The sequence below is a fragment of the Vanacampus margaritifer genome, chromosome 20, assembly GCF_051991255.1.
Source record: "Vanacampus margaritifer isolate UIUO_Vmar chromosome 20, RoL_Vmar_1.0, whole genome shotgun sequence".
NCBI classification, from domain to species: Eukaryota; Metazoa; Chordata; class Actinopteri; order Syngnathiformes; family Syngnathidae; genus Vanacampus; species Vanacampus margaritifer.
This window is the reverse complement of record NC_135451.1, coordinates 17,019,748-17,044,978: the sequence shown is the minus strand read 5'-3', so window position 1 is coordinate 17,044,978 and position 25,231 is coordinate 17,019,748. Positions and strand designations below refer to the sequence as shown.

Below are 25,231 nucleotides of genomic sequence, written 5' to 3'. Positions count from 1 at the left end.
TGTTTGTTTTCAGGTTCTAAACGTGATCAAATTGTTTTGAATTTTACATTTTTAAATTTGATTTGACAGTTGACATTTTTTCATTTAAAAGTTTTTCGTAAATACGGATGTTTTCAGACTCGAAACTCTATTATCATGTAAACAGCTAGAAAAAGTAATACCCTTTTGAAAATCTATTTTTATGGATTATCAAATGTTGGGGGGAAAATCACTTAAAATCAGTCTGAATTCTGTTTTCAAACCAAATTTCAAATATTGGTGCTATCAGACAGAGGCTTTCGTTTCAAATCCGTTTTTGAACAGTTCTTGTGATTTTTCAGTCATGAACAAAAAGTGCACTTTTGTCTGCTTTCATTTCTAACTGCTGAAATCTTCTCACAGGAGAGGAACAGCACGTCTTCTTGTACGGTTGCCGGAGTCACGCCGACCTGCAGGCGTTGCGACCTTTGGACAAAGCCGCTCAAACTCTCCAAATCTCAGTGGACGCCACTTTGCTGTGATTGGCCTCCTCCGGGCTCATTTGCATAAAAGCAGCCCGACCGCGCCATAGGAAGAGCAACAATCTTCACAGGTAAAAAAATATATATAAATATATGTATCAAATGTGTTTGAAAAGCAACTGTTTATTTGGGATTGAATTAAGATTAGTTAATCAGATCACTTTTTTTGTCTCATAAATTGCGTGAGAACCCCCAAAAAAAATTTTGAATAATGTCATTTTGGAAAATAGAGAGGTTTTCTTCCAAGCACGTATGGCCCAGCCCAATATCAAATTTGTGAACAAAAGTTTTGACTTAGCCAGAGACGAAGTGTGGCCTAGCAAAGGTTGGTCAAAGCAAATGTCACAGAAGACGATGAAAGTACTTGAAGGCTTTGAAAAGTACATTTTGGGACAACGTAATCATAAAACTCTAGCATTTAATCCCGGGATGACTCTCGCAGCCTCGCAATACTTTTTAGTTTCCACGGCGACGGAGCCGCGAGGAAAGCTGAGCTTTCAGCGGGCGGAAAGCAAGATGACCATTCGGGGACAGAATGCGCTTTAAAATTATTGACTTTGACAGATGGAACATTTAATTAACAACAGCGATTCATCAAAGTTTGCACGCAGAACATCTGGCCTTTTTTTTTCTATTGTCTGCTTGTGGCCCAAAGCAAACTTTGTTGAATAGACTTTTAATTAACATATTGTTGAAAAAAATTTTTTTTCTTTGTCGCTGGAAGGTGACGTAAGTCAAGTCAGTTGGAATCATGAATCTTTGGATGATAAAATTTCCAAAAGTAATCAAAGTGTTTCAATACAATTATCTAGTGAGATTAGCACACTAAATTGCATTTGAGTGAGCATCGAGAGCTGCTGCATACAAAAATAACTCAAATTGCGTCAAGAATGGACCAACCCAACTTTGTGAGTTATTTAACCCAAAAAGTTGGGTCACAATGACTAACCCACAAAACAACCCAAGAAATGGGTACGTTTGTAGGTTATTCATTTGACCCAACGTTTTGGGTTAGTTGAATAACCCAATTGAATTGGGTCATAAATGAACCGACCCTACTTTTTTAGTTATTTAACCCAAAAAGTTGGCCCAAATTCAATTAATAACCTACAAAGTAACCCCATTGTTGTTGTTTTTTGTGGTTTATTGATTTCAACCAGCTTTCTGAAATGTCGGTATTAAATCGAATTAATAATAATAATTGTTCATTCGACCCAACGCATACAACGCATGCATGCTGCATACAAAAATAACTCAAATTGCGTCAAGAATGGACCAACCCAACTTTGTGAGTTATTTAACCCAAAAAGTTGGGTCACACTGACTAACCCACAAAACAACCCAAGAAATGGGTACGTTTGTAGGTTATTCATTTGACCCAACGTTTTGGGTTAGTTGAATAACCCAATTGAATTGGGTCATAAATGAACCGACCCTACTTTTTTAGTTATTTAACCCAAAAAGTTGGCCCAAATTCAATTAATAACCTAAAAAGCAACCCCATTGTTGTTGTTTTTTGTGGTTTATTGATTTCAACCAGCTTTCTGAAATGTCGGTATTAAATCGAATTAATAATAATAATTGTTCATTCGACCCAACGTTTTGGGTTAGTTGAATAACCCAAAAAGTTGGGTTGGTCCCTTTTTTGACCCAAATTTGGATTTGTTTTGACCCAACTGTTTTTTAGAGACTACATTTAATATGTGGAATGATTTGATCCCGTTGGATTGGATGCACTTGCATCTTTGAATCAAAACAGATTTTTTTTTTTTTTTTTGTCGAAAGTACAAATGTCTGTTTTCCAATGTAGGGAGTAAAAGTAAAAAGAAAATATAAATACTCAAGTATATGTACCTGAAAACTCCACCCAGGTATTGTAAGAAAGTATGTTTGATTTGCTCACCATTGCGCGGATGTGAAAACTCGACACGCACACGCAATGCCAACGTGTTGTTTTCATGCGCGCGCGCTCGCCGCGCCAATCAGATGCTAATGCATGTGAGCAGCCGTTTCATAAATGCAGTAAATGGCGACGTGCGTCCATTGCGGCTGTGACGCTCTAATTGGCGCTGATGGGCAGCAGCTCGCCGGCCGCGCTCCTGTCGATTAGCGGCCGCCTCTTGCCTGTCCGCAGGTTCGCTCGCATTTTCGTGGAACTATCAAATGAACACGTGACAAATCGCACGCAGGTCAACTCGAGCGCACTTCTTCAACTGAAAAGTCTGCACAACAAACAAAGTCACGTGCGATGCTTAGCATCAGAACCACAATCTGTATCAGAACCAGACAGATCTAACCAGAAGCAGATCTAAAAGAGGATTCGGCTCAGGTTCAAAGAAATGGGGCGAGGGCTTGTGACCCTCCACAAGGGGGCGCCATTGCCCTTACATTAGCGCAGACGGAAACCAGCAGGTCACTGCAGGTGATGATTGAAACTTTAAAAACTTTGTCAAAGTGGAAGTGGAAGTGCAAAGCTGGCCAGCAAGAAAGCACAATGTGCATATTGGAACGTTTAGTGATGAAAATGATTGTTAAAGTGAAGTGTTGTGCTTTGCAAATGGCAAACACTTTGTGATTTCAAGTCAAGTCACGTTTCAGGTGGCTGAGTGCTTAAAAGCCGCCGCGTGCTCATTTCAAATGTCAGCTTTAGGAAAGCATCCCTTAAAAGGCTCCTTCATCAAACCAGCCGTTTTCTTGTCCTCATCGGAGTCAAATAAACCTTGACCTTACAAATTCAATTATGTCTATAAGATGATGTAAAGCTCAAATAAAACCAAAACAAATTGGATTAAATGAATGAGCCTAATAACGCAATAGTAAAATTACAAATATACTATAAATGTATCATCAGGATCAAATAATAACAATTATAAATATCATGATGAAATCAAATGGAATACAACTATTCCACACCACACAAGTGCAGAGGCACGATAAACAATGATGAGATTTCACCATCATTCATCATTCATCACGATTCAATCATTTTGCGCGTGTGTGCTGCTCGGTCCATGTGCGTATAATGCAATTTGGATTCAGTCCGTCAGCGCTTGTGTTCTTTCTGTTTTATTGGGTGGCAAACCTGCTGAGTTGCTATGGAAACCGACAAGAGCTCTGCGGGAAAGGACAAGGATTTCTCTCGGGGAAAAACAATTAATGACTGCTTTTTTTTTTGTAAATTAACAATTAGCCGCGCCAAAACTGATATCACGTAAATATTGGAAACGTGCACACCAAAGCAACAGGGGCATATTGTTAAATGGCAGGAAGTGTCAAAAGAAACGGCAAACTGTTACAAGTTCTAATTGGCAATCGAGGACGTTCTGGTCATTTTAATTAAGACGCTTCTAAGAGTTGCGGTCTTCAAGTCCACGACCACAACCTCCTCCATCGCAACCACAACCTGCAGTGGAACATCTACGCCACAATTGAATTATTATTATTATCATCATTATTATTATTATTATCATTATTACTGGGTGGGTTATAGATAGACAGATAGAAGTGTTGCGGCGACCTCTGTCTTTCAGAACGAGAACTGCGTGTGGCTGCGTCACGCCGACGTGACGTGAGTTTTGTGCAAGTTGTGAGCGTGCGTGAGAGCAGATGTTTCCACGCTGATCGTCATGCTTTGATGAGCGTCGTGCACACAAACACACGCACGCACGTCACTGACTTTGTCAACAGATGCAGGCGGAAAATGGCAACTTTTTTCTTTTCTTTTTTTATCTCTCACCATACCAAATCTGAAATGAAAACAGCTCTTGTTTTCTGTTGTTCTTGATTTAAAAAAAAAAAAAAAAAAACTGCATGAAAAAAACAACTAGAGAATGTAATTTCTATTTTAAAAAATGTGTGTGCAAATATTGAAGAGCTGACACTGAGCAACATAAATGCTGTAGAATCGAATGAACTGTTGAAATGAAGGGAAAAAAAAGTAAGACTTGTAGTGAATATTTTGAATCGCTCAAGAAATGTGCAAGGAGGAGATAAAAGATGTTAATTGTCTCTTAATTTGCTCAATTCACTGATAAAAGTACTGCTTTAGCGCCATCTTGTGGAATCTTTGCACCAAGGAAATGTGTGGAAATGAGTCATTTAGACAAAAGTAGGACTTTGCCACCACCTCCATCAAAAATGTTCAACATTTTGTGAGGACGTCAGTTATTACAGATTACATATTTAAGTGGTGCTTTCTTAATGCTAACACTTAATGAAAATGTCCATTAATGGACTAACAAATACAATCCATGTTGCAGTACAAAATAGCGGCTATTCAAACATAAATGGTGCAAAAAAAATGTACAGAAAGATGATGTAACAATAAATATAATAATAACAATATATTATAATATTATATAATGCGTATATGAAATGATATTACAACAACAAAAATTACCCTTCTGTGACATTCTTCTTTGTGTCTTTGTATGAAATCTACATGAAGAATCAGGCACGTGTGCACACAACAGGAGCAGCACGTTTTCTTTCTGGGCAAGTGGAATAAGATTATTCCATATGTATAATTGAGGAACATTTACTTTGTTCCTTTTTTGTTATGGAGCACTTAAAAAATGCAGCAGTTACAAAGTAAACCATAATAATTAACAATAATAGTAATAATAAATATTAATGAATAGATGAATATTTAATAAAAACGTATGTTCAGATTTTTTTTATTTATTATTACAATAATAGAATCAATTTCTGAATTTCATCATCGTCATGTACCTTTTTTTTTAAAACGTTTTTTTATTATTATTATTATTATTATTAATGAAATAAAACCCAACAAACATTTTTTAGCATTAAACATTTTGGCATCATGCTTGTTGCTCCTCTAACGGCCACTAGGGGGCAGGCGAGCACAGTCATTCGTGGCAAGTCGTCAATAAAAGTGTCAAACAAGCACATCACGGCAGCAAACGTTGAACATAGCATCCATCTTTTCTAAGTAGCTTTTCACACGCCTCATGTGTTGATGATGAGGCGGGGGCGAAGCTCCACGGGGTAATAAACTATTCATTACCCAGCATGCATCACTCCACGGACACTCGGAGTGTGTGTGTGTGTGTGTGTGTGTCAATTTTACTTAAGCAAGTCATCCGTGAAGGCACATGATGTGTTGTGACACGTCCGAGCAGGATGCGGATGCTGGCCTGTTGTCACGGCAACCGAGGCGATGAGCCTCAACAGCTTGCGGGCAGGTCAAATATTCATCATGTAGCTCAGGGGGTCTCAAACTGGGCTCTGTGGACCCCCAGAGGTCAGTGTGCAAAACGTCTGTGTTGATTTGAGAAGGTTGTTGTAGGAAATGTGGATTGCTAAAAAAAAAATAAAATAAAATAAAAAAAAAATGTGAGAGTTGAAAACGATTCCGAGGATGAGCGGAAATTTCTGAATATTTTGAAGTTGGAATGGTTTGAGTCCATTGAGAAATGTGGAAGGAATTTAAAAAAAAAACACACACACACACAACTGAGATGCTATTTCACATTAGCATTAAGCTAGGCTACGTTTTAAATGAACAAATATGTAATTATTTTTGTTAAATGCTAGTTTGAACATTTTGATCGATGAGCGGGTGAATGTGAGTACAAGACGGCGGCAAACGTCCGCCGGGATTAGCAGGTGAGGACAAGATGGAGGGATGGTGGTGGCGCAGGTGCGAAATGTGGCGGCGGCTGTTGCACGGATGGAGAATGCCGCGTGCTCCTGGCGCCTCGTCAAGGTGACTCGGGATTACTCGTACGTACTTCCCACTACGCAATCTCCGCCCGGCATCTCGGATGCCGACGTCTGGCGGAATTGGTGTCTTCCTCGCTGGTCTTGGGTTTGTGATATGATTTCAAAATCAGGAAGGATGAGGAGGAGAAAAACTGGCTGAGCTTGTGTGAAAACGACACCATGTGGACAAAAGTATTGGGACATGCGGCCGTGAGCGCTGGAATTAGACTCAAAATGGCAGCTTCAAACCAAAATGGCCGACTTTTGGTTCAGTTTCTGGCAGGGGTCCCTTGAAACTTTTTCAAGCATCCTGTTGTCGTAGACATGTATGCACATTTTGGCAAACTGGTGTAATGTAAATGAATGTTCCCAAGATGGCCGACTTCCTGTTGAAATTTGGGCTGTTATGACACGCATGTTAATTGCTGCAAAACGGAAACAGATACAAATATACTTTTTTTTCCTGATAAAAGAATAGACTCTAATCTTTCTTTTGGTAGTTTCCATGTTTTTATAGCAATAGAACACAATATTCTGTGGGCCTTGCAAAATCAGTCCAAATCTAGTCAAACAGCCGGGAGCGAAGGGGGTTGCTTCAGTGAAAATAACTGCCAGTGAATGAATTAGTTGAGATTTTCCTGCCCAAATATCACAAACTGTGTCTTTACACTTCCCTGCCATTTTTTCCTTTTGCACTTTTCCCCACTTTTGTCATCTTTTAGCTTGTTTTCCAAAAGCAAAGTTATCCAAAAGGAAACGGCGTGAAATGTCGCGAGGTGAGAGGCTCAACCTTTCGACATTTACGCGGGTAATCAATCAGCCCGACAGCCGCTCGGGCCTTATGGGTACTTTGTCGGGCGTCGGCTGCGCTCTTGACGGTGGAAGCGGTCGCTCGGGCCCAAGTCATTCGTTTGCAATCATGGCAAAATGAGCAATTAAGAAGACGGAAGGCGCGGCGAGGTCCGTGCGAGGTCCGTGCGAGATCCGTGCGAGGTCCGTGCGAGAGAGAACAGAACACAACTTGATGTCAAAGTCAAGGCACAGGGGCCAGATGTGCACAGCTGAATCTTTTTTTAAGTTCCAGTCGCAATGCAGCAGACGCGTCCGCGTCAAAATTTAGCAGTAAATAATTTAATAATAAAGCATAAATTTGCGGTCAAGTTGTTTTTTCAATGATAACTCTTTGACTGCCAAAAACGTTAAATGACGTTTAGTAAAATCCTATGGAGGAGTGCCAAAGACGTTAAAAGACGTTTTTTCAAAACAGAGGTGAAACTAACCATTTTCTATTGTTGATTACTGAAAAACGAAATAAGGTAGAAACAAACTTTTTTTTCTGATGAACGATGAGAGTCCAATCCTTCATTTGGTAGTATGTGTGTTTCCATAGTCCAAACACATAATTTTCTGTGGACCTTGAAAGATCAGTCAAAATGCTTAAAATCGGCTGGCACCCACGGCATCCCTTTTCTGAAAACGTCTGGCAGTCTTAAAAATGTGCAGAATTTCACAAGTTACTTCATGTTAAGGATTAGATAGCTCTTAATATGAAAAGAAAAATGCACTGAGCGGTCGCCAATGTCCTACAAATGCAATTATGCCATCTAGTGGCAGAAAAATGACCTCAACACAAATCAATATCGCACTTTTTACAGTACAGTACATCTTTTTAACTGAATTTTATGAATTATTATGAAATGACTAAAAGATGCAGCCATATTTATATTAGTTTAACATTTTTCCCACTTTTATGTTAGCAAGTGTATGAAAAATTTGAAAAATATTTAGTTTGGTACCTTTTATAGTACATTTAGAACAGATATAAAATTAGCGATTAATCGTGAGTTAACTATTGAAGTTATGTGATTAATTACAATTTTAAAAAAATGTACTCGCCTGACACCAATAGTAAAAACACTGCTGAGAATGAATTTTTGCCCAAAATGGCATTTTTTTTTCATTGGGATAGATGCGTTTTAAGTTTTTTTTGTACTGCGCTCTGACATTTTTCTGTGATTGTGATCTTCTTTTGCCGACACTGTCTGCCACAAAGTCCACTTTGGCATGTTTGCCTGTCCCCATGGCTGTTTGGTGTTTTGCCACAATGACAACATTGAGGGCGCAATGGAAGAAGGCGTGCGAGTTATTCGCGTTCATGACAATTCCTTGCAGAAAATAAGAAGACGTCAGGTGCACGTGACGGCGCCGAGTACTTAAGCACTCGTGATGCATTTGGCTGCAAGCTGGCGCCTCCGCGCTTGTCATCCAAACGTGATGAATGTGTGCCGTGTCCCGCACTTCGTCCGGCTTCATAAATCAGGAGGCCGGGCCAAGGCGCCCGAAGAGAGGATCCCGCTTGAAAAAGTTTCAAGGCCGAGCCGAGCGAAAGACGGATGGATGACATCAGACGACGGGGTGGGTGGGTGGGGTTGAGGGGGGGGGGGGGGATGCAAAAGCGAGCCAAGCGGAAGGCCTCCTCGTTCTTAACGATAGAAACGGGATAAAAGAGGCTGAGAAGGACATCTGTTCGTGACCTCAACAGCCACCTCAGGGCCAGAATGGGGGGGGGGGGGGGGGCCTTGAGGTATTGAACATTGAACATACAATACAAAACCTAAAATAAAAGTGAAAGAGGTGATCATTTTTTTTAAATTGTAATTAATCGCATGACTTCACTAGTTAACTCGCGATTAATCACAAATTTCAGATCTATTCTAAATGTACAATAAAAAACATTTTTAGGTTTTCATACTCTTGTGGGAAAAAAAATGTTAAACTAATAGAAATAGTTCAAATGGCAGTGAATGAGTTAGTTGTTGTACATACAAAAATGTGCTAATTTTCCATTGCTAACTTCGGACATTTGGCCTTGGAGGAGGTCTGCCTCCCCAGCACAGCAGCCGTGACAATCCAACATGTTCTTGTGAAGGTTTTGACGGACTTAGCTGAAATCTTTTTTTTTTGTGTGACAAATGTCCCCAGAATTCATTGCATAAGACCCGAGCTTGCTTTCTTTGTACGCTACAACAAAGACAGACTTTTCTTAAGTCGTTTCATCATCAAAAAGTGTCCTCTTGCTTCATGTGAGGTCGTTTGCCGCCTCAAGTCAAAATTCACTTCTTCTTTTTTCTCTCTCTCTCTTTTTGGCTTCATCTTTTCAAATCGAAATGAAATGGAACACACGTGATACCTATTTTATTGTTTGCGAACCTGTGAATACACAACGTCCATAAATCTTTAAAGAGGGCCAAGGTATATACCCTGGATTGGTCGCCAGCCAATCAGGGCACATTTAGACAAACACGTATTCACACTCACATTTGAACGCACGTTCTTCTGTGCTGTTGTTGATGGACGGCGGGATTTTGCATTCACATTTGAACTATTTTGAACTCACTTTCTCTATTTCTTTTCTTTTTTTGATTTAAAAAAAAAAAAAAATCAAATGTAAGCCCTTGAGCGCAAAAGTTTGCCCACCGTTATTAGGCCTCCTTTCAACGTTCTTTTCTGCTGTGTTTTCCTTGCAGGCTGCTAGTATTTAAAAAATAAAAATAAAAACATTAAAAAAAAGAAGATATTTTCTACATGTTCTGAGGGCACGAGCGCTAAGCAGCAAGCACCCAAAATAAACCGATTAATTTTACCTCCCGGGGGGGGAAGCGTTCTCTTCCAAGAAGACTTTATTATGAATATTATTATTATTGTTACAGCATCGTCGTCATCCTCCTTTGCCGCGGTGCGATGAAGAGCGTGTTGCGCCGCTTCCTTGCAGTCGACTGTAAGAAGTCGGCTGACACTTTTTTTTTTTTCTAAGGTGCCGGGATGTGGAATGTGCGATTCATCACCAGCCTTTGAAAAGTCATCGGCGGCGCGGAGGGAGGGGGGGGGGGGGCTGCGGCGGGGGCGGGTCGGCGGGGTTGGCTGTGACATGCATGGCGAAGACTTCATGAAGACGCACGAGTGTGAATAAAAGTTGTGCAGAGTTCATTAACCTCGGGCTGCAAAATTTGATCATCGAGCGCTCAATGAGACGGAAAGCAGTAACGTTTGGCGCCGAAGCGGCCATTTTGTGGCCTGGCATCAGACGGGGAGGGAACCTTGCACAAAATGGCGGCTCCCAAAGACATACAGTGAATATTTTTTGCAGATTTGATCGTTTATAGTAGGGATGTTCGATACCACTTTTTTCAGACCGCTACCAGCATGAGAACACAACTCTTGAATATAGTCATCGCTACCAATACCAAGTACTGATACCACTAGTACCTTTTGATACATAAGATTCCCCCAGTTAAAAATTATAGATCATTTAAACAAATTACAATATTCTACATATCCTACTATAGGATTTTACTGTAAAGTTGCATGAAATGACAATTTCTTATTCTTTTAATTTCTAGATCCTGATCGTAAAACAGCCACCGAAGGCCTCTGCCAATATCTTAAAAACAAAACAAAAAAAACAACTGATAATTGAGAGAATACATGCCTGTCAGTATTAATTTTTGTATGTTTTTCTAAGTAGCACTTCTTTGTAGGTTTGCAATTATTGTGATATGCATGCTAATTTTTGTTAGCGCGTCTATGGTGTTTCGCATTAAGTGTTAGCATAAAGCTATCAGACTTAAATTTTATGGTTTGGTTGAACATTTTACATTTAACTGATATTGATGAATTGTTTTGATATTTGGTGATCTATATAAATGTATCTGCTGATAATGGCAATCACATTTTTGTGTGTGTGTGTGGGGGGGGGGGGGTCATTATAATTACATAGATTAGTGTCTGTAGTTGCAGGGCCTCCTAAAGTCACTCTTTTGTTGACAAAAACTGCCAAAATCCCTCCTGGCCACTTGGTGGACTCATCTTATCCACTTCCTGTTTACTTCCTGTCTCGGCTGCAAGCCGTAATATGCGCATTGACTTCAGGATCCAACCCAATTTTTCCAAGATCAATCGATGGCCTTTTCCCGTTTTCTTGATCAGGCGGCACGGTGTCCTAGTGGTTAGCATATCTGCCACCCAATCGAGTGGCCTGGGTTCGAATTGGGGTCTCTTGTTTGAATCAGAGCTGTGGTCTTCCTGTGTGGCATTTGCATGTTCTCATGTGTTTTTTTTTTTCTTTCCTCCAACATTTCAAACACGTTAGCATGTTAGCTTCATTAAAGATGAAAAAAACCCGTTGATGGGTGTGAAGACTTCTGCCATGGACTGGCAGCCATTGCTGGATTCCAGCAAAAAGAAGAAAATCATGTGCCTGGATGCACAGTATACATTTGTATGCATACTGTACATGCTCAACATGCTTCTTTTACTTGTTAATATCCTCCCACAGCAGTGTTAAAATATGCACAGCACGCCTGTGCTTTTTCTTCATTTGAATGTGAGAGGAAGACGACCACGACGAAGAATATGTGCAGTGTATTTTTAATGTTTGCTTTTAGGTGTCGCCTGCACTCAAGCCTCCTTCTTAAAAAAAAATTTTTTTTTTTAAATCCACAGCAGGCACGCTAATGCCAAACAAGAACATTTTCAACACTCCTCGGCGTTTGCCAGTAAACAATTGTATGTTTGTCGATCTTGTTGACTGTTTTTTTATTCCTTTTTTTGCATCTGCTTTTCCCTTTTCAATTTCTTCTCTTCGTCTAAGGAAGAAAGACAGTTCTTGGTGTTTGCCAGTAAACAATTGTTTGTGTTCGGCATAAATGTGACATCAGCTGCCGTGTTCTGAAAACGCACGATTGTCACAACATTTTTGAAAATGGCGTGTGTGTGTGTGTGTGTGTGTGTGTGTGTGTGTGTGTGTGTGTGTGTGTGTGTGTGGTGAGTAGCAGGCGTGGCTTGTTTACAATAAACAATTTAGAAGAGATTTGCGCGTCAATGAAATATTGAAAGCGCGGATGAGGCGGAGATTATGTATGAAGGCGAGATTGCCGGGGCGATGGCTGGGATCGCGCGGGTGGCTTCTCCTTCCCCGAGCGCCCCCCCCCCCCCCCGATAATACCAGCAATAATTCACGGCGTAAACATCGGGCCCGACAGCCGTTTCCGGAGCGTTTCATCCTCACGGCGGGGGCGGAATTCGTTTGCGGCTTTTTTTTTTTTCCATTATCGCCGCTCGATGCGGCGTCTAGCCCGTGAGCCGACTTGGCGCCGCCCCTGTCAAAAATGGCGCCAAAACACAAAGGTGCCGATCCCGCCTCTTTGTTGAGCTGCCTGGAGTTTGATTTGCTTCGGCGGCGTTGGAAGAATGAGGCCTCGTCTCCGGATGGCAACCTTGCAAAAAGTGCGCGCTGAGGGCGACGGGGGAGGTCACGCCGACGATTGCATCGGCAAACAGAACCAAACATAAATGCTCCTTTTTCCCCCCCGTTTGGCTTCTAAAAGCCGAGCGTCGGAGGCTGCGAAAGCCGCAAAATTTGGGAAAACGACTCAATTGGAAAGATTGGAAGGGGAAACGTGGGCCGGCTGAGTGCAAGCGCACTTTGACCGGCGATGTCGGTTTACTCTGGTATTTGCATCTTGAACAGAGTGACGCATATTATTTTTCATTTTGTTTCACATTCCCGTCAGAGGGAGCGACCTCGTGTGTGCGTCGTGTCGGGTTTTCACTGCATGCTGTATTATTCCCAAACAGCAATGGAGGAAGGAGAGAGATTCGCGTTTTCAAGCTGGAAATAGAGTCACTGTTTCCGATTGTGTTTAAGAAAAGAAAAAAAAAAGGGTTGAAAAAGAGTGTTAACAAGCTTCAATAACACTACGTCAAATAAAAATACAAATAAAACAGGAATCAGCTAATTATGCATTGGAGCTTAAAAGTCCCAACAGACAATATTAATAATTCAAAACAAAAAAATAAGCTAATTTAGGTTCAATTTAAGAAATTACATCGTACTTAAGTTTTTGCAGTGCTTTGCATGTACAAGTTGCTGAAGGTTTTTCGAAGTATTAATGAAAGCATTAACAGGCCGCGCTCCTCATCCAGTGTGCAATGTGACGTCCGATCAATAAAAGACGGTGGCTGAAAGTCAGGCAGGTGTCTTTGCTTGTAATGAATTCCGAGTAAATCTCCCGCGAGACGCTCCATCTCCATCTCGGCGTTAGCAAACAATCAAGCGCTGGGTTTAAAAATAAAAGCCCTCCGGCTCGCGAGAGGCTGCCTGCTGCTCACTCTTCCTCCTCTCCTCGTCCTCCTCTCCTCGTCCTCTTCCCATCTTTGTCTTCATCTTCATTGTTTGTTTTTTTGTTCCCTCCTAAACGCGCTGAAGGCTTTTTAACCTCGGCAACATCGTGGCTGCTTGTCGTGCAAACAAAAGATGCTAACGTCCTCGTTAGAGTAGCACGCGGCTGCTGTTGTGTACCTGCTGCTACAAAATGCATTACATGACATTATAAGCAGGCAAAGAAATGTTGCGCAATGGCCACCCGACCTGAATCCCATCGAGCATGCGTTTCACTTACTAAAGGCAAAAGCAGAGGCGGCAAATCCAGGTTCAGAAAGTCAAAACCAGGCCACAGTTTGGCTTTAGCCCCAGGCGCTAGCTAGCTATCTCCCTAGCTAGCTCCCACAATGCTTGTTTACCTGCTAGGGAGCTAGCTAGCTAGCATCAATGGCTAAAGCCAAACTGTGACAGGGTTTTTACTTTCTCCACCTGTGGACAAAACTGAAGGGCGTATACGCCCCGCGAGCAAACAGGAAGTGAAAGTAAAGGAAGCAGATTTGGAAGTTGAAATTTCAGCAAGTAAAAGTTGAGCCCAAGTTGACTTGAAAAAACTCCGTCGCGAGTCGCCCAAAAAAGCTCAACGTGTCACATTAGATTTTCGCCTCAACTTTCCCAGCGGACACATTTTTGATTCCATCTTTCCAGGTGAGAGATTTTTTGTCAGCGGGGGGTCTTCTGACGGAATCCGCTTAGCTCGAGTCTGTCGGCCTGGATGGAACGCCGGCGCTAATCTTCTGCGCGTTCATTAGTGCAATGTGCCAAATTAGCATTAGCGCTTGAAATATGTACACGACGCCATCAAAGCGCAGCCGGCAACTTTGCGAGCTCGGTGGGTAACGCAGGTGGGAGCAATTAGTATGAAATATGGAAAAGATGTCAGAGGTGATGAAAGTCCTGTGGCGCAACCAGACTTTTTTTGTGTGTGGGGGGGGGGGGGGTCAGTAGGGATCTTGCCAAGGTAATGACATCTGACGGGAAAAAGAAAGGTGAAAAAAAGATTTTAGGGATGAAACTGGTCCTCGAGTCTCATCGCATCACATGGTCAGAGATGATTGACAGCTGGCGTAGGCCGAAGAAGAACAAGAACTGTTTTTTTTGTTGTTGTTTTTTTTTTATGTTTGGTGTCCTTCAAAGTCAACTGAACTCAAAAAGTGGAGATCTTGAGCAAGAATTGTCATTGCTCAACCGCCCGAGATCTTGCGTGTCTCGCGTCGACAAGAAAGATCTGAGAAGGATTTTTTTGCTCTGTGATGTTTTGAGGATTCTCCGCTGCTCGAGTGCTGACTAGAACTGTCAGGTTTTTGACCGCAACATTTTTGAAAAAGCTTCTTTTTTTTTTCTCTCAACAAATACGTTATTTTTGCTTGCTCCCGTGCTTGAGATTTATTTGGATTGTTTGGCTGCTCGAGTGCTGACAAGAACTGTTTGTCAACATTATCTTGTACGAAAATATTCATAAAAAAAAATCTTGCTTCAGACAAACGTCTTTTACTGGGGATGATAGCACTTTTTTTTTTCCAATACCTGGTATCGGTACAGGCCCATCTTTTACAACGTGATGGATTCTCACATTTTAACTCATTCACTGCCATTGACGGCTTTAGACATCAAAAATAAATTTGAACTATTTCCATTATTAACCAAATTTTCCCACTTTTGTTAACAAAAGTATGAAAACATATAATTTTTCGGGGGTATTAGAACAGATATAAAATTTGTGATTAATCGTGCGTTAACTAGTGAAGTCATGCGATTAATTATGTTTAAAAATTGTAATTGCCCGATGCCCCTAATTTTTAATAATCTTTTCTTATAAAAAAAAGCAAAAACATTATTAAAAATAAAAAAATAAAATAAATATTTTTGTTTTGTTTTTAAAGAAAGGATTATTAAAAATTAGGGGCATCAGGGGCAAATTTGTAATCGTAATTAATTGCATGACTTCACTAGTTAACTCACGATTAATCACAAATTTTATATCTGTTCTAAATGTACCGAAAAAATATATTCAAAAAATTCTAGGTTTTCATACCCTTGTAAACAAAAATGGAAAAAAAATGTTAAGCTAATAAAAATCGTTCAAATGAATTTTTGATGTCTATAGCCGTCAATGGCAGTGAATGAGTTAATGTTGATTCCGAAGATTTGAGGCTGCTTGAGCGCTGACGAGAACTTCTTTTTGACTACATCGTTCACAAATATCTTAAATTAGGTTATCCTTTACAAATCGATATGATTTCTCATTGATCCCTGGCAGTTTGAGTTCATTTAAGGATTTTTGGCTGCTCGAGTGTCGACGAGAACTTTGTGTCATCTTGACTTTGGACCGCATCGTTCACAAACATCTTCCGTTTGTAAAATCGACGTCATACCTGCTTGATCCCTGACAGTTTGCGGCTCATTTGAGGATTTTTGGCTGCTCGAGTACTGACAGGAACTTCATCTCTCCATGAAGCCATAAATGACTTTGCGGGGATGGCTTTCGGGGTGAAGGCGGGGGGGGGGGGAGGCGCGCTCGCGCATCACGTCGGCGGCCCGCAGCAAACGAGCGCCACCCGACATCCAACTGCCGCCGCCGTAATTAGAGCGCCGACGAGTCGGACTAATGAGCCGATGAGCGATCCCGGCGAAGGCTGCGGTGCCGGATTTGTCAGCGTGATGGCGGTCGCCCGCTCGTTGACCTAATTGACAGCAGGTGAGCGGCCATGATGGAGAGGCGCCGCAGATTTCCAGGGCATCTGGCGAGATCTCCGTTTAGATCCGAGGCATCGTTTCTGACCAACACGGCGTGCTCCTGAAAACGGAAAAGTCGGAAATTTGGAAAGCAAATGGCGTAGTTCCATTTGACTTTCTTTTCTTTTTTTTCAGGATTTGGAAGTGCTGACTAGAACTATTTTTCAACTTGACCATTTTTGAATAAATAGTACTCTTATTTAAATCGTGACGGTTTGAACTTGAATCGAGAATTTTGGCTCATCTGGACTGGTTTATTCCAGATGGATAGTACCCTCGCTTGACCCAGACAGATGGAAGTCGATTTGATGACTGCGGCTGAGACTTGTTTGGCAGCCGCACATTTCGCCACAGTTTTCACAAGCATCTTGATCCAGGCAACTTTTATGAATAGATGCTTTTCTTCCTTGATTCCTGACAGTTCAACATTGATTGTAGCATTTTGGCCGCTCGAGTGCCGACGAGAAAGGTTTCGTCAGCTTGTTGTTTCACCCTGACTTTCACCGTCTCGGCCCGCCTGGCTTGACCCGCGCAGATTTTTACGATTGTGGCTGCTCAAGTGCCGAGGAGAACTGTTTATGAACTTGACATTTGACCCCAGCCTGGGCAAATATCTTCATTCAGGTTTCTTTCATGCATAGATGCTATTCTTGCTTGATTCGTTTTGGCTGCTCGAGTGCCGACGAAAACTGTGATGTTTGTTCGGTATCCCAAACATTTTGGCGAGATATCCGACATATTTCTTAAATATGAATTAATACAGTCTCACTCGGTCCCTGAGACCTTGAAGTTGTGTCGAAGGATTTTGGCTACTCAAGTGCTGAAAAGATTTATTTATTTTTTTTATAATCTTGACATTTGATCCCATCTTGAAAAAAAAGATGTCCAACCTGTATTGCAAATAGCTGGCTAGCATTTCTGATGCGTAGATTGAAATATGTTTGAGGATTTTGGCTGCTTGAATGCCGATGAGAAATGTTTTCGTGAACCTCTTGTCAAAGGTGTCCAGCTTCTTTAGTAAATGGAATCCTCACGTAATCCATGACGATTTGGCGTCGAGTTGAATAATTTAGCCGCTCGAGTGCCAACGAAAACTCACCTTGAAGTTATTGTTAAAAACAAACAGCTTGGACAGCAAATGTTTGATTCCGTTTTTTCATTCGATTCATATTGAGCGATGTTTTCTTCCACTCTCGGGGTTTTGCAACTCTTGTTGTTAAAAAGCCACCTCTCTCTCTTTTTTTGTTGACTTTTCCTGTCGGCGCGGAATCGCCCCCTTTGCGGTGGCGGCGGATGACGAGCTGTCATCGGCGAAGTGCTGCGGGCCGCGTCGCTAATGGAAGGCTGGAAGCACCTTCAATGACCAATAAGAGCGCTCATTATCTTTTCTTGCGCCTTGAAGTAACACATGAAAGCGGCGGCGGCGGCGGCACATAATGGCGTACTTACGCCCGTCCAGGCGGCCGACTCTTCAGCCTTATTTGCCTCGCTCGCCCATTTTGTACTTATATACGCTTTTGTCTTATCGCCACGGGGCCTTTTTCTGCTCGCTCGCCGCGGCGATAATGGCGAGCGAGCTTTCAGCTGCCTCCCGGCAAAAATCCCGCAATCAAGAGTCATTTAAGTTATGACACACGTGGCGGCGAAAGAGGCGCCTGGACCACATGAGGATAATAGGGCCGTTATCTCCCTGTCTCCCACGGCTAATGAGGTGAGAGAGGGTGACGGGATACAACCGCGCTCGTTTTCGCTTTTTTTTATCCTGATGATGAAGTGTCAAAATGTGTTCAAAGTCACTCAGGCTTGAATGCTACACGCTAACAACCACACGCTAATGCTAATTTTTTAACATTTTGATGTTTATTTGAGGATTTGGCCTACCCGAGTACTGAGGAGAACTGTGATTTAAAAATAAAAAAAAAATGGAGTGTTTTTGCTGAGTTTCCAGACGGTTTTGAAGATGATTGTAGGAATTTGGTTGCTGAAGTGCTGACTAGAACTCTGTCAGATTGACTCCAGACCCCAAATTAGAAGCATTTCAATTCGTACTGTTTAATAAATGTGTAGTGTGTTGGCTTTTTTGAGGATACTTGCTGCCCGAGCACTGATGAGAATATCTTGTCATATTTGTTTTTGACCCCACAAATGCAAATATTTTCACATTTTACAAATGTCATTCTTCTTTTTCTTGATTGCTGACAGTTTGAAGTTGATTTGAGGAATTTGGCAGCTCGAGTGCTGAGTCTGAGTCTGAGTCTTTACTTTTGACCCCAGCTTTCACAAATGTTTAGCCTCAGGCATCTTTTGAAATAGGATCAATTCATCAGTTTCTTGTAAAAGAGAAGAGAATGAAACATTGTATATTTTCGTTTTTGAAAACCACATACGTTGTGTCTCAGGCTACAATGATAGGATTGTATGATTTTATCTGCAGGGCGCTTTCCAGCCTCTCATTTGTCTCCCCAAAAATGCGCAAGCACTCAGTCTTTCAATAAAACAAGACCAGAGTGACAAAATGGCTTCTTCACTCTCGGACTTGGGGAGTCTGAGGAAATTGCTCTCATTTTAGTGAAATGACTTAGTCGCCCAATTTTGGTCCCGCTGGAGCGGCGCCAGGGAACGCCGCACACTTTGGAAGCGCTCCTCCTCTTTTTTGGACGTCACCGCCATGTACTCCATCAATAAATGCATGGCGTGCTGCTTCCTCTTGACTCGCGCGCAACAGGATCGGCGCAAATGCTGATGCCACGCCATCGTCAACATCGCAAACACGCGTGTGTATTTTAATGACTTTCATTTTTTTGGGGTTGGGGGGGGGGGGTGGCGTAGCATGCTGAGTCATGTTTGCATGGCTGGATTTGATTTTCAATTCTAGCTCTCAAACTCTTTACAGTCATTAAATAAAAACAATAACATTTTTTTAATTATATTTTATTTTTTTTTATTATTTATTTTTTTTTTTAATTTTTTTTTTTTATATATATATATTATTTTTATTTATATTTATGTAATTTTTAACAAAATTACATTCAATGATCTTCAATTTGTAAATGAACGCATTCAATTATCTGAATGAGCGAGTTGGACAAAAATGCTATTTTAGATATTGACAAAATACAGGCTTTTGTTATATTTCATTTGTCGTAATGATTTCCTCGATGCACGTCTAAAATAACCAATAAAAATGTGTTTGAAGCTAACAATAAAATAAACAAGACACTATGATTATTATTTTTTTGTTAGATACAGTACAAATGGCTGACTTGCAAAAATAAAATAAACAGCCAAATAAAAATGGCCATTCAAGAACAGCACAAAACTGCTGAACAGCAAACCATCATTAAGTGCAAGAACTCATTTTGTCCTTCTTTTTTTTTGTGCAAAAATCAATTTACTCAAAATTTTTATAAAATAATGTTTGTCTTGTATGTCATTCCAAATCCATAAACGATTAGGCCTCCTCATGTTGTAGTAAATCATGTCTACCATCTAGTGGTCAATGGCGATATTGCAACTTAAAACTGCAGTCATTGCATAGTCAGTTTGGCCCCAAAAAAAAAAAATCTGGGATTTTTCCTCCAGTTTTTTGTGGACATTTTATTTTTAATGTTTGCCAGCATTTATTTGAAGAATAATTAAAATTAGCTAAAAAAATTAATTAAAAAAAACTAATCAACAAACATTTTTCTTTTCTTTTTTTTTTTTACATTATTTCAAAGCGCCACATTTCTTATAATCAGTCAAACGGAAGTGTCTCAGCACCTAAATTTGAAAGAAACAACAGCTTCTCTTGCACTTTTCCCTCGCGTCTTGCACACTTGAAAGAAAAAGTCCGATCTCCCGTCCACCTTGACAAACACTCGGCGGAGACGCTGAGCGACGCTCTCGAGGCTAATGATTTCCTCCCAAGCGCGGCGGGCGCGACCTCGTTACGGCGCCGTCTCGTTGGCGTTCGCCCACCTTTCTTGGAGGCCCTCCAATCTTTGCAAAAGAGCCACTCCAGGTGGAATCAGGCCTCTTGAGATTATTTTTCAAACTTTTAGCGCTTCAGGAAGTGGGCGAGTCTGGAAAAACATGGAAGTCCGCTGACCATCATTCGTACTCACTGAGCTGAAATGCTAAATGAAATGCTCTGGGGTTATATTAGCCTAAATAGACAACTTATCTTTTGTATCGTTGTTCATTTGACCAAATTGTGACATCATGTGGAGCTAATTAGCATAATAACCACACCCACTCCAGCTCTCTCAATCAGTGGCATGATGAATTCATCAGCCAGGCTGGATGAAGTTCACCACAAAAAAAAAAAAAAAAAAACACGGCACTATCAAAGGTCACGGGTCAAAGTCAAAAGGTAAGCAGAGCTGCCATTTTAGCACATAGCCACCCCAAAAAATACCCCCCAAAAAAATCATCGATCGCAAAATTCAATACAGTGACTTTAAATAATTAAAACAGTTATTTCTTGCTTGTGTGTCCATTTGCGTTGTACTTCTTCTGGTGTGTGTGAATTTGCCACCAGGGGGCAGTATAATAACAATACATGCCATTTCTACGAAGAGTTTCACAGCCAACGATAAAGAATATATGCAAAAGATTGTTGTATGGCCTTTCGATGTGTTGCTGTTTAGCTTCAAGTTTTCGAAGCTAGTTTCGGAAAAGTGTATTTTGACAAAAGCATTCTGGGAAAATACACAATATATCGTGTTTAAGTGAGTTGGTGTTCGCGAGCACGTTCTCGTGCTAAGCGCATAAAATTAAAGAAGAGCAGCGAGCTGATTAGGGCCGAAGGTGCGGCGACACATCGGCTTGACAAACTGTCAACGACCTGACCACCGTTGCCCCCCTTGGGAGCCTCTTTTAGGTCCAGTAAAAAGAAAAAAAAAATTTTTTTACTTGATGTGCGGCGTGATGGAGGGCGGCAGCGAGCGCGTTTGCGAGGCTAATAAATTGTGGAGTGCAAGGTGACGGCTGGCTGTATTTACTCTGCACTCCTCTTGACAGCATCGAGAATGTGCTCTTTTCCTGCACGGGGACAATTAAAGAAGGTTCCAGCGGGAGAATTTCACCACGCTATTGATTTCATCCTTTTTACCGCACGGAGGAAAAAAAAGAGTAAATGAAAAAATGCGGCGTGATGAGGTGCATGTGTGAACTCAAGAGAACGTTGTGTGTTTGTGGGAAAGAAGTAAAGGTGTCAAAATACTTTGCGAAAGTAAGTTGCACTTTGTTGAAGTTACGACGATGCCTTCACCTTTGCCGTACTGTACTTTGTCAAAACGTGCGGTTGGAACACGATTCAACAGCATGTCAAGCGTTTGCGCATCCTGATTTCATGCATTCATTGTGAGGCACCTTATGATATGCACGCATTTGCCACCAGGGGGCGGTGTAATACATGCATGCGCATTTGCGCGAGGAAGACGGTAACAATTGCTAAGTAAGTATTATTATGTATTAATATAAAATATAATAATAATAAATAAATAAAATAAAAATGAAAGTAAATAAATATAATATAATAATAAATAAATAAAATATAATAATAAATAAATAAAATATAATAATAAATAAATAAAATATAATAATAAATAAATAAAATCAAAAATATGACATATTATTATTATGATTATGATTATTAGACTTTTGCCCCCTGCAGTTGATGTTTGAAGAAGTATTTGTCTGCTCTGCGCCCACGCTGAGCTGATTGCTCTCCATCAGAGAAGTCAACCCAGGCCTGCAATACATTTTCAACTCAAGAGGCCAAACAAACAAACTCGAGTGACAACAATGAGGGTTGTTATCAAGCAGACTTGACAGCCAAGTCGGCCTCTCCCAGGGACACAAAGCAGCTCGAAGGAGCGCTGACAATTATTTCACTTGTTAACCACGCACTTCACAAAGGCTCCGTGTGTAGTCAAACGTGAGCTAGTTGCAAAGATGAGAAATAAAGTCGAGCGCTTTCAATTCTATCTGACTGCAGTCTTGATTGGATTTGATCTCTTCCAGAGACTCTCAGCAGTGATTACGACAATTGTTACCTCCACCAAGCAAACATTGTGGCAGACGAGGGGATTTGTTTGTTTGATGGTTACGTTTTTGCTAGTTAGGTGGGGGAGCCGGTTGGGTCAAACAGTTGGGTCAAAAGCAACCCAATTATGGATCACAAATGGACCGATTTACTTTATGGGTTAATTTGACCCAATGTTCTTGCTTTTTAAATGCAAAATGGCCCAATTATTGACACAAAGTTGGGTGAACTTAGCCCAAGGAAAGGATCTGACCCAAATTTATGGGTTGTTGTATACAAAATGATAATTTTTTTTCTTTTGATGCAAAACAACCCAGAAAGTGAATGTGAGCCAATTTTCTGCGTTGTTTTATACAAATTGATTTATTTATTTATTTTTATTTTATCCCCCCGGGTTAAAATGTATCCAAAAATTGGATCAAATTGACCCAAGTAGAGGATGTGACCCAACTTTCTGGGTTGTTTTATAGAAAATGACCCGATTATTGACCCAAAGTTGGGTTAACTTAACCCAAGTAAAGGATCTGACCCAATTTTCTGGATTGTTTTTATCAAAATGATATATTTTATTAATTTATTTATTTATTACGGGTACAAATCAACCCAGAAAGTTGGGTCAAATTGCCCCAACTTTCTGGGTTGATTTGTAAAGGTAACTTCTGAGCCAACTTTATGACTTGTTTTACCCAAAAGATTTTTGAAGTTGGGTCAAATTAACCCAAGTAGAGGATGTGACCCAACATTCTGGGTTGTTTTATAGAAAATCGCTAAATTTTTGACCCAGAAACTGACTCAAGTTGATGAACTGACCCAATATTCCGGGTTGTTTGATACAAAATGGCCCAAGTTTTGACTCAAAGTTGGCTCAAATTGGCCCAAGTAGAGGATCTCGCCATTTTTGACCCATAATTATAAATCAAAAAGTGTAGGTAGGGATAGATGGTTGGTTGGTAGGTCGGCTAGTTGGATGTCTAGGTTGGGCCATGGAGAGCTGGTTGGTTGGTTGGATGGATGTTTCGGTAGATAGGCACTTTGTTTGTTCATGACTGATATTAAGTCAGTTAGTTAGTTAGTTAGTCTGTGTTGAAGTCTTGATATTGTAGGTAAGAAAATCCGCAGCAGATTGATCCACATTTACAATTGGCTGCAATCCACATGAGGAAGTTCATTGGGAGTGAATGTGATCCAGTATCTTTTTGGATGGATATTTGATGGCGGGAAAGCTTTCATGCCACACATTTTTGGGCGGGACTAAAGCAACTCCTTGGGCACTGAAGTGGGCGAGAGGGTAGAAGGAAACAAGAAGGAGAAGGAGGAGGTGAGGATGCCAAGCAGAGCTTTCATGTTCTTCCAGTGGCAGGCGAGGCGAGGAAAGGCTTTAGCGGCAGAAAAGCGCCGCCTGTGCTCCTTCTTCCCTCCCTGCTGGGATTTGTTTACACAAAAGGGAGACATTTGGACTGGGATTATCTCGGGCGCAGACCTCCGAGCCTCCGCCGCGCCGCCGTGCCAGAGAGCCCCCTCGTCCTCCCCGCCAAGCTGCCGAGAGCAAGTCAGCAAAGTCCGCTCTCACGCCGCCAAAAACACGGCGCTAACCAGTGTAAGACCAGGATGCGAGTAGACTGTAGACCCCAACGCTGAACAGGAAGTCAACACCCCAAAAACATTTTTCCACAATAATGTGTTCTATGCAAACCCACTGGTCTAAATAAGATATTCTGGTTAATATTGCGTTCGTGGAATAGCAGCTAAGCAGCCAAATCCAGCCGTTTTTTTCAATAGCAGATGGTGGCCAATTTTGCCACTTCTGACATCATTGCTGCGCAGGTCTCAGGTAACAACCAATCACAGCTCATCTTCAAAAAAACAGGTGAGCTGTGATTGGTCATTGCCTGAGCAACTGTGACGTCGTCTTCCGTCGACAGCAGGTGACAAAATGGCCGTCCCCTGACATGGATCAAAAATGGCAGAATTTTGCTTCATAATTCATATTACATAAATGTCACAATGTCATGTTAAGACTAGTGAGGGTCACATTATTCGCTAAAAAAAACTCTCTGATTGACGGTTTTTGTGCTCAGGCCAAAGAAATCTCTTATAAATGTATTGGTTTGTCATCATCTTTGTGCCAAGCAACATTTTCTAAATGAGAGGACGACGAGCATCATCTGGTCAAGCCGCAGGCCGAAAGTGATTTTCTGCCATCTAGTGGCATCTATAACTGATTTTCAGGAGAAAAAAAGTTTAGGAACATTTTGAAGTTGGAGTGCTTTGAATAATAAATGAATAAGAGAAAATATGTATCCATTCATTTCATTCTAATGTGTGTTTTTTTTTTCTTCAATAAAAATATGGAATCGTGGGAACAGTGTGCATTCGGGGAATAATAGTAATAATAATTCCAAAGTAATTTGCTGCCTTACAACAGAGGCTTTTCAACGTTGGCACAATACGCGGGCCGCCCCCCGCACGCTTGCCAATAGAATCACACGTTTGCAGCACATTGTTTCAAAACGTGGTCGCTAAAAAAGAAGCGGGCGACGGCATGAGTAAAAAAAGATGACGCTGGGCTTGCACAGAAAGCCGTTGGGAGCTATTTGGGGACGGGAGACAAAGATGGCGAGGGTGCCCGGCGTTGCGGGATGAAAAAGGTGAATTTGTGCGCTAATTAATTAGAAAAGCTTTCCAGTCAATTAGCACAGATTGCGGCGGGATTGAAACCACACCAGCACAATGATTCCACTCGCTCCGCATGATTGCATGTTCGCCGACGTTACGGCGGACATTGTTGGAGGGATAAATGATGTTGTACAATCAGTTTTCTTGTTGTGTTTTTTTTTTTATAAAATAAAGACACTATGCGCTCTAATACACTGAGGGACTGCGTTGTTGTCACTCACGTAACAATGTTACCGCATTAAGATTATTATGCTACGCTACAGTATTCTATGCAAAGCTATGTTGCTTACATACACATTAGATTACACCAGACTTAAACGACTCGAGTAGCTACCGGTAGTT

General features: G+C 41.2%; 1 protein-coding gene across 2 annotated transcripts in view; it reads left to right on the top strand.

Annotated features, from left to right (window-relative positions):
* The window catches only part of LOC144040049 (cadherin-20-like), a 93,122-nt gene that overhangs the window by 16,662 nt on the left and 51,229 nt on the right, over nt 1–25,231 (top strand). For both annotated transcript variants that reach the window (XM_077553835.1, XM_077553836.1), the window contains exon 3: nt 382–571. The gene's annotated coding sequence lies outside the window, so the exon portion shown is untranslated. The remainder of the gene's footprint in view (nt 1–381; nt 572–25,231) is intronic.